This window comes from Gadus morhua, chromosome 20, assembly GCF_902167405.1.
Source record: "Gadus morhua chromosome 20, gadMor3.0, whole genome shotgun sequence".
Classification (NCBI taxonomy): domain Eukaryota; kingdom Metazoa; phylum Chordata; class Actinopteri; order Gadiformes; family Gadidae; genus Gadus; species Gadus morhua.
Window position 1 is genome coordinate 1897322 of NC_044067.1, and position 10000 is coordinate 1907321.

Here is a 10000-nt window from a genome sequence, read left to right on the forward strand (position 1 = left end):
TGTCCAGTACGGGCCATGAACACGTGATGTAGGGTCGTTAGGAAGTCTGCAGGAACTCTGCCTTGGTTCCCACTTTACCTCGTCACTCTTTATCAGACTGGAGTCTTGTTCTTGACTGGCTGTCGCCAACTGTTGTATGTTCTTACGTCTCATACGGTTGGCTAGTCGGATCCCAGATCAGTTTACCACCCAGACGAGGACAGTCAGAGATCTCCAAAACAAGAGTAGCTATCCTCACTACCACACAGCATTATGACAATGGTCACAGCAACAGTACAATGTAACTGTTTCCAACAGAGTCTAATCACTGTGAATAAAAAAAGACATATTATTATTTGTATGTAAGGAGTTGTGATGATTTATGTTAGAACTTTTGCTGCGTAATGCTGTATCTTGTACTTTCTGATTGTATTCGTCCGTATATTAAATTAGCCCGACAACGGAGGGTAAATGAGAATGAAAGAGGAAACACAACATTAGCGTCTGCTGCCGCCGTCGTGGAGCTGTTTGCGGCTGTGTTCCGGCCGCGGCCGTGCGACGCGACGCGCGCTAAACAAGATGTGTGATTTATCTTCCACGGCACGTCGTCCATCGAGTGGTGAATTTAAAGGCAGAGGAAGCGGAGGCCTGTTCCCAGATTGAAACAAATTACCACTCTTTCAATTATTTAGCCTCATCATGGTGGAAAGAAGATTGGTCTGCGCATAGAAATGAGGCAGAGGGAAAAAAAACAAGGAGAATTACAGAAATGTAGCGTTGATGGCTTCTTTGTAATAAAGTTGACGAGTCCGGCTGAATACATATTCATACGTACACGTTTATATAATTAATTGGTTCACTCTGTGTGGCGTTAAGAACAGAACCAGCCATAAACAGCCTCATTACTTTGGTCAACTTCCCTCTGCAGAACCGCTTCTGTTGTGTTGCGAACTGCATCGAGGGGTTCCCTCAGAGATAACTTTTTTGGTCGAACCTTTCTGCCGCAGACATATTGGTTATAAATTAATATTTTGAGAACCGCTTTGAGGACATGGATCCGAGGCCTCTGTAATATTAATCACAGACGACTACGGATACAGATAACTTTATTGATCCTGGAGGAAATTCCTCATCTCCTGCTTATAATCACTCTTCAGACCAGTGATTATCATCCATCGTGCTTCTTCTTGGTCTATTTAGAAGTCAATGTGCCTGAAGTTCGCCTCAATTACACGGCCGACTACATGACAACAGATACAGGAGAGAGAGGATGTGCGAGAGAGAGAGAGAGAGAGAGAGAGAGAGAGAGAGAGAGAGAGAGAGAGAGAGAGAGAGAGAGAGGGAGAGGGAGAGGGAGAGAGAGAGAGAGAGAGAGAGAGAAAGAGAGAGAGAGAAAGAGAGAGAGAGAGAGAGAGGGAGAGAGAGAGAGAGAGAGCGAGGGAGAGGGAGAGAGAGAGAGAGAGAGAGAGAAAGAGAAAGAGAGAGAGAGAGAGAGAGAGAGAGAGAGAGAGAGAGAGAGAGAGAGAGAGAGAGAGAGAGAGAGAGAGAGGAGTCACGAGAAAGTCTCTTCATTTCCTCTTGCATCTCCTTGCTACCATCCAGGATCGTCTCCGCCCCTCCTGACCCCTCTCCCCCCTCCTCCCCTCTTCTCCCTCCCCCATGCATAACGACCCTGAGCCCCCGGTTTCTGGGGCGCCGCGGACCACCACGGTCCCCCACCCGGCGCTACCATGACAACCGTGTCTCGGTGGACCACCAGCTAATCCATCTCCCGGGTGCAACACCAGTTCTGCCCCTCACTCCCCTGCCCCCCACCCCTCAGCCCCCGACCCCCCCCCCCCCGCCCCCCTCCTCTGAGGACCCCTGTAGCAAAGTGGGACAAATTCAGAGCAATTCCATTTTGATCCACGCTCAGCGCATTGTGTGTCACCCCCCCGTCCCCCCGCCCCCACCCCCCGCCCCCACCTCCCTCAGCAGAGGAGGGCCTGTCAGAAGTTTCGTCCGGATGCGTTATAGTCTTTTATTTTATTTTTTTGATTTTTTATCCCTCACCTCTTTGAGCCTCCCCCGCCGCCCGCCTCAGAAGTGCGCGGCTCGCGCTCTGAACACACATCCTGTGGATTTGAATATATACGAGGAGGCTGTCCCATAGGACGCCGCGGAGAGAGAGGGAAGTCGCGGTGACGGATTGGAAATTATTTACTGTACTGTTCCGACGATTCGTCTGCGGGGAGACAGCCCCGGTGCGGAGTGATGAAGCGTTCAGATGAAAAGTCAAAGAAGGCGCCGCCTCATATCACCGCGGCGACGCTCCCGTGACAGCATTCAGGGAGGGGGAAGGAAATGGAAGTTTTGTGTTGTTGTTCTTGTTCGCGGCTGTTGACAGTTGGGCGCGCGGTGGGAGCAGTCGTCCTTGAGAGAGGCGGGGTCGTGGCTCTGTCCCCGATTGCGGCGGAGGCGTCGTGCTGCTGCTCGCTGGCTGACCTCCCTGAAGCCCCCCCAGCCCGCAGACACACACACACACACACACACACACACACACACACACACACACACACACACACATGATAGCTGACCCTGATAAAGAAGGAAAACACTCAATCCGAGCAGCAGACGTTTGCACAAAACATGTTCTCTCATCTTTTGATCCTTTCCGTGCAGCGTGGACCTTCAGAGCTGCTTTTTTAGTGCAAGGTTTTTACTATGCAGAGGGCAGCCCGACCCCGGTGAAAGTGAAAGTGAAAGTGAAGGTAAAACAAAAAGTAAAAAACGACTTTAACTGCAGCTCGCCATCAACCTGCCGCCTGACTCATTGTTCTTTTACATATAATTCAATACACACACAGACACAAGCCTAACTAAATGCAGAGCATCAGAATGGAATTTAAGCCCTCTTTGGTCCGCTGTGGATTCAGCAGCTTTAAGCCACAGACCACAACGGCAGGAAGGTGGATGGAGGGCCGGGATGTGATCTGTGATCCAGTCTCCGCCCCTCTGTAGCTCCTCTTACCCGGCCAAACTGAAACCCGCAGCGCGTCCCAAAGCCCCACTTTGCTGCGCATTAGGTTTTAACGCGACCCTTCTGTCTATTGATTTTGTGAGCCATGAATTCGCAGCAGTGCTTTGATGTCATTGTGATGCTACAGTATGGGAGATTCCAGATAAAACGGTGGAGGGCTCGGGTTCATAAGCTTGTTATTTCAGGGGATTATGCGGCCGCAGTCGAATTATCATTTTTTTATTCTTTTTGGGAGCGTAAACTGGATTATGTTCATCTGTTGTACAGCTGCGATATCAAATGCTCGGTCGGATCCACTGGTAGCTGATCCGACGCTCCGACGCTCCGACGTTCCGACGCTCGTGGACACGGACGGCACCGCTGCTCCGAGGGGCCGGGCCCCCCCGCTTCACTGGCTGGGCTCCCAGGCTCTGCCGCCCGGCCGCTGTACACCCTGACGGTCGTCGGGCCGCTGAGGAAGGATCACCGTCGCGGTTTAGACCTGCCGCTCGCTCACGAGCCGGGGGTTTCCGGACGGCTCCGCTCTGCGCGGTGATGAATCGTTCCGGGGTATTGTCCGCGGTAAACCCCCGGGACCCCCCCCTTGTTCCCGCCGTTCTGGTTTATTACAGCGGGGGGAACGTGCTTTGGCGGGGGCCGACCCGCCAGGACCCCATTACCGTCTGGCTGGGGGGCGGCGGAGGCAGAGGGAAGGCCGGGGACGGGGACTTACGGGCTTGGCCCCGGTCCAGTGGCGCCTCGGCCCGCCGCTGGATACACTCAGCGCTAAGGGGGCTGGGGGGGCATGGTGCAGACACACACACACACAGGGGCTTGCACACACACACACACACACACACACACACACACACACACACACATATACACACACACACACACACACACACACACACACACACACACACACACACACAGAAACACACACATATACACACACACACACACAGACACACACAGGGGCTCGTACACACACACAAACACACACACACACACACACACACACACACACACACACACACATATACACACACACACACACACACACACACACACACACACACACACACACCACACATATACACACACACACAGAAACACACACATATACACACACACACACACAAACACACACAGACACACACACATATACACACACACACCCACACAAACACACACAGACAAACACACACGGGAGCGGACACACACACAGGCACACACACACACAAACACACAAACACACACGATAAGGACAAAAGACGGATTAAGCCCAGTGAGAATTACAATTCAAAGATTTATAGATTATTTTTGTCCACCGAGTTCAACGTTTGGCTCGATTTGTTTTGTTGGTGTTTCTAAAAGTTGTGTTTCCTCCCTCTGTACTTTCAGCCCAACTTTCCGTCCGGTCGGTTCAGGTTGCAGAGGAAGGCCTCGAGATGGAGGACGCATCACGGCCATGGCGGCCTCATCACCCGGCCTCTCTCATGTATCCCTGCTCTGGGATCTAGTTTAGGAGGCCTGATCGACGCTAAACGTCTCTAACCGGGTAAAGGAAGTTACAGCAAATGTACTTTTCCTTTTCTGTTTTATTGTGCTGTATTTTGAATATGGAATGATTTTTAATTCTAGTACAGATAAAGCATTGATCAGCACTGTATAAATATAGTCTTTCATAATTATTGTTATACATTTTTCCTGCTAAGACCCCAGAATATAACTAATTAACTGTCACTAATTAACCAGCCACCGACCTACTACCTAAACGTTTAGAGCTCATTGAGATTCTATTGATCCGGGAGCAGTGAATGTTAGCTAATGGGTTCTCTCGTTCAGCACAAGGCCTTCGTTATCTGCTGTGTTGGGGGGGGGGGGGGGAGCGATTACTGCTGCTCTCCACGAGCTCAGGGGCTTCAGCACGCAGCCCATCGGGAATAAATAACATTGCATTTTAATGGACGACTCCTTTGGGAGAAACAGTGTTTATAAGGGGTGTTAGCGCGTTAGCCGTGCTCACCAAAGTGTGAAATTGCCGAGGTGTAAGTGGCTAATGGCGCGCTCTCTCGTACGCAGGTCCTTCTAATAATAAGTAGCGATGCCGTTTCTAACTCCAGATTCTTTTATTCTTTTTTTTTTGTCGTGTGCTTCATATCATCCTGTGTTTGAACGTTGTGTGGGTACGATTTTAAGCGGTACACATTAGCGTACTCTGTTAGTAGGCATTACTATCTGTCAGCTCTTGGTGAGTGGAATGCTCTGGGATAATGTTTATGGTATCATATATCTGTTGTGGTTGAATGTGCACCTGCTTCTCTGCGAGACCATTTTGATTTAAGACCATTTCTGACCAATCAGGGCATCTCTCCCCTGATTGGCTCAGGGGATCCATCTCGCCTGTCAATCACCGGTGGACAGAAACATAGGAGAGGGAACAATCAGAGAGAGGAAATCATCCTCCATTCTCCTCTTATCTGCTCTCATTGTTTATAACTCTCAGATCTGACCTAGCTACCTTTAAGGGCGTGTCTGTGAATACAATAAAAAGCATCAGAGATGACTGCAGGGGTGTTGAAACACAATTTCCCCCAACGGCTAGTTAATTTAAAACAAGTGGATAAGGTTGGAAACCGGCTGTCACCCGCAACAGTCTTTGGCAGAGTTGATGGGATTAACATATTAAGTGTTGGTGACACGGCTGACAATGGGTGAAGCTTCTGAATTAAAATCAGAGTGAACACAGGCCCACAGGTTGACAGCTGCTCAGACGTCAGCAATTACACACCGAAGATAAGGACACGTTCTCTGCATTACAGGGGGGGGGGGGGGGGGGCAGTAGCCATGTTTGAGTCTTTCTTTCACAGAACGGCAAACACAAATCTAGTCGTTGTTAATCTAGAGGAAGCACAACCATTCAAATAAAAATCTGATAATCATATAATTGGACACAAATACGGTTGAAGATACCATTATTGTCCTTGCCGCCATAAAAAAAAAGAAAAAGGAAAATGTGATTGAAATTAAATATCAATATTCTCCATCAAGGTGAGTCACAGCTGAGTGTAGGGCAGCATTCAGAACATATTCTCTAACCTTTCTGTGGAAGATGTCTCACTGACCTTGCATCAGATAGAGGAAGCCTTTCTCAATCTCTTTTACATTCACCACACACACTATACACACAAACCAACATGCATAACTGTGACATACACACAATGCGGAGCATACATTGAAAATATACAGTGTACTTTGTGCTTTGAGTTCCCTTTATGCCCGCGTATTATCTTTACCCTCACCTCTCCTTTCATATCTCCTCTCCTCTCCCATCTCCTCTCCTCTCATCTCCTATACCCTCTCCTCTCCTTTCTCCTCTCATCTCCTCTCTCTTCCCTTTCTTCCCCTCCCCTCCCCTCTCCCCCCTCCCTTTTCTCCCTTCCTCTCACCCCTCTCCTCTCCCCCGCCTCTCTCTCCTCTCTCTCCCTCCCCTGTCCTCCCCTCCCCTACCCTCTCTCTCTGTGTGAGGCGTAGATAATACTGTATCTCTGTGGAGACCTGGCTGTTCTTTACAGCCCTTCAGAGCCAAGGGAGCAGACGGCCTCACGGCTCCACTGCACACACTATACACACAACTACATACACACACAACACTATACACACAACTAGATACACACACAACACTATACACACAACTACATACACACACAACACTATACACACAACTAGATACACACACAACACTATACACACAACTAGATACACACACAACACTATACACACAACTACATACACACACAACACTATACACACAACTAGATACACACACAACACTATACACACAACTACATACACACACAACACTATACACACAACTAGATACACACACAACACTATACACACAACTAGATACACACACAACACTATATGCACACACAACGATATACATCCCCACAACTATACAGCAGAGGATCGTACGCACCTTGCCCTTAAATATACACCCAGATCGCTTTCAGCTACGCCCTAATATTCACCAAGGTTGCACAGACCTTACTTCACCCAAACTTCCACCCAGATCACCATCACCCCCACCCTAATGTAATCCCAGATCACACTCAGCCCCGCCCAAACATCCTAAACAGCCTAAACACATACACAACTGGACATCAGAGACCGGAACGCACATCTCCTCCACTCACATTCACCCAGATCCCACTCTCCACCCTGAACAGAAGCTCCACCCTAATACATCAGGGAGGTGCAGGTTCACTTCTTGTATTTTCTCAATAAAATCTGCATATTGCTGTAACTGTCACCCTCAACCTCAAACTGGCGTTGGTACACAGAAGAAGAGATCTGCCGCGATCGCTTCCTAACCCGCTAGTACACAATGGCGTCCCTCCCTGATGGGCCTTTCAGAATTCTCCAAGGCTCAAACAAACTCAGTCCTTCATCTTATAGTCTAAATGAAGGCGTTTCTTCAGCAGACGAAACGAAAGTCATGGAATGAGTAAAACACAGACCAATGCGTACTAGGCCAGCGTGAGACGTCGATATGATCGGCTACGATGGCAGAGAGCTCGAGGCCCTTCTAGACACCCATCACAGAACGTCCAGAACCAGTTGGCAACCTCTTCAGTGTGCACGTGAGCGCAGCGCGTCATCGGTAAAGCATTCGGATGAACGAACCAAACAACGACACGCAGCGTCAATGTTAGACTTTATGGCAGCTTTCCTTATCCGGGCCAAATGTTACTGAACACACACACAGACCAGCTGAAGTATCACCACGGTTAAATAGAGAGGCCAGATTTGCATGTGATAATCTGGAAAGATCCTGTAGGACTTCGTCGTACAAGCTGTAATGGCTTTAGAGGATCTGCAACATCAAACTTGTACACAATACTTGGCAAACAAGATTACGATTGGCTACAATTAATAAGCTGATTTTTAACCAGCCCACCCGCAAATAACTCACACATGGTACACTGGAAGCACTCACTCACTCTCACTCACTCACTCACTCACTCACTCACTCACTCACTCACTCACTCACTCACTCACTCACTCACTCACTCACTCACTCACTCACTCACTCACTCACTCACTCACTCACTCACTCAGTCAATTAGTCAATCAGTCAATCAGTCAATCATTCAATCAGTCACTCACACACACACACACACACACACACACACACACACACACACACACACACACACACACACACACACACACACAAACACACACACACAGACACACACACACACAGGTGTGTGTCTGTGTATGAATGAATGAAAGGAAAAGTTTGTCCCCAGGAGAACAAGCGATGGCCTTTCTCACCTGACAGCCCTATAGCCCCCCGTCCCCCCGTCCCCGTCCCCGTCCCCGTCCCCACGGGAACACAGGAGGAAACACACTGGGGTCTTTGTAAGGGTGAAACACACACACACACACACACACACACACACTCAGACACACACACTCTATCTCACACTCACTCACTCTCTCACATACACACACACACTCACACTCACTGTCTCACCCACACACATAAACTCTCTCACACTCACAACCACTCTCTCTCATGCACACACACTCTCACTGTCAAAAACACACACACACACACACTCCACTCCCCCTCCTCTATTACCTCATTACCCACACACAGCCCGCCGCCGCCACTCCACAACGACTGAAATCAACATCTCTACCCCGCGTCCAGATGAGGCTGTAATTGTTCCCCCCCCGCCCCCCCCCTCGCGGTGACAAAGGTTCGCTGGTGGATTGTGCAGCGCGGCGGTGGGAGAATTAGTCTGACAAAGTGACCTTTCCCCGAGCCCTCACAGGAGAACTTCTAATTGCCAACTTTTATTGTTATCGACTGTGGCGGACAATGACATCGTTGGGTGGGCTACGCCCCCCCCCCCCCCCACGTTGATGGGGGGGGGGGGGAGGGGGGGGGAGAGATGGCATGGTCCTATCAGCACGCTGGTTTTAAGATGAAATGTAATACGGTGTGCTGCTCCGCCATCGATCGCCGCAGATATAAATCTCGCCGGCGCTTTATTCCAGAACTTTGCCCTAAAATGATTCGCGATCGATCGGCGAAGAGGAGGAAGTCGGCACTCTGGCGACAAGATGCGAGCGGCGATAATCGATGGAGCTCATCATGCAACACTATAACAAAGGTCATACCTCACAAGCGGCGGGGCGTCTCTGGGGCGGCCAGATCAATAGTGACATTTCACCCTGAGACGCTGGAGAGGGGCCGGACACGGTGGTCCTCTCCCTGCTGCCGCTCATTATCCAGACGCTTCGCCTTTGTGGCGGAAAAACACACAGAAAGCACCGCATGGGGTCTTGTCCATCACAGACACACACACAAACGCACACTTACACACACACACACACAAACACAACGGGACGCACACAACCGCTCATACGATACTTCTGAGCTACATGAAACATGACTATTCTGTAATCAAATATTTATACCAGAGATATGAGGTACATACTTCTCTGCGGGGAGTGTTTTTGTGTTTCGTGAGAGTTAATCCGTCTTTCTGTTGGATTGTTTCTCCTTTGTGCTTGTTTGAGGTTAATTGAATAACTGCTAATTGGCTTTGTTTGTGTGTGTTTTTCGTTTGCAGATATTTCCCAGTGATTGCCGGCGTGCATCAAGGCCAGTAACAGCATTCATGTCGCCTCCTCATAGTTCAGTGGTGTTTTGTGTCACTCTTTCCCTTCCTTGTCCTTGTTGAGATGCTTGGAAGTGGACCATCTAATGTTTTGCCTGAGCCCCAACAGGCAGTCATGACAACGATAGACACAATGTTCTTCTTCCTGTTTATTTATAGTACCGGCTCCTTAGTTAATAATGTCCTCCGTCAGAGGGTTAATACGTCTAGAGGAGAGGCTGGAGACACACGCTTCATAACACAACGCACATCGCACCACACTGTTACCCAGAGACGGCGCACACACAACACAACTCATCCTGGATGATCAAGTCCC

General features: G+C 49.4%; 1 protein-coding gene across 1 annotated transcript in view; it reads right to left on the reverse strand.

Annotated features, from left to right (window-relative positions):
• Positions 1-10000, reverse strand: part of LOC115533644 (heparan-sulfate 6-O-sulfotransferase 3-B-like) — a 65068-nt gene that overhangs the window by 25014 nt on the left and 30054 nt on the right.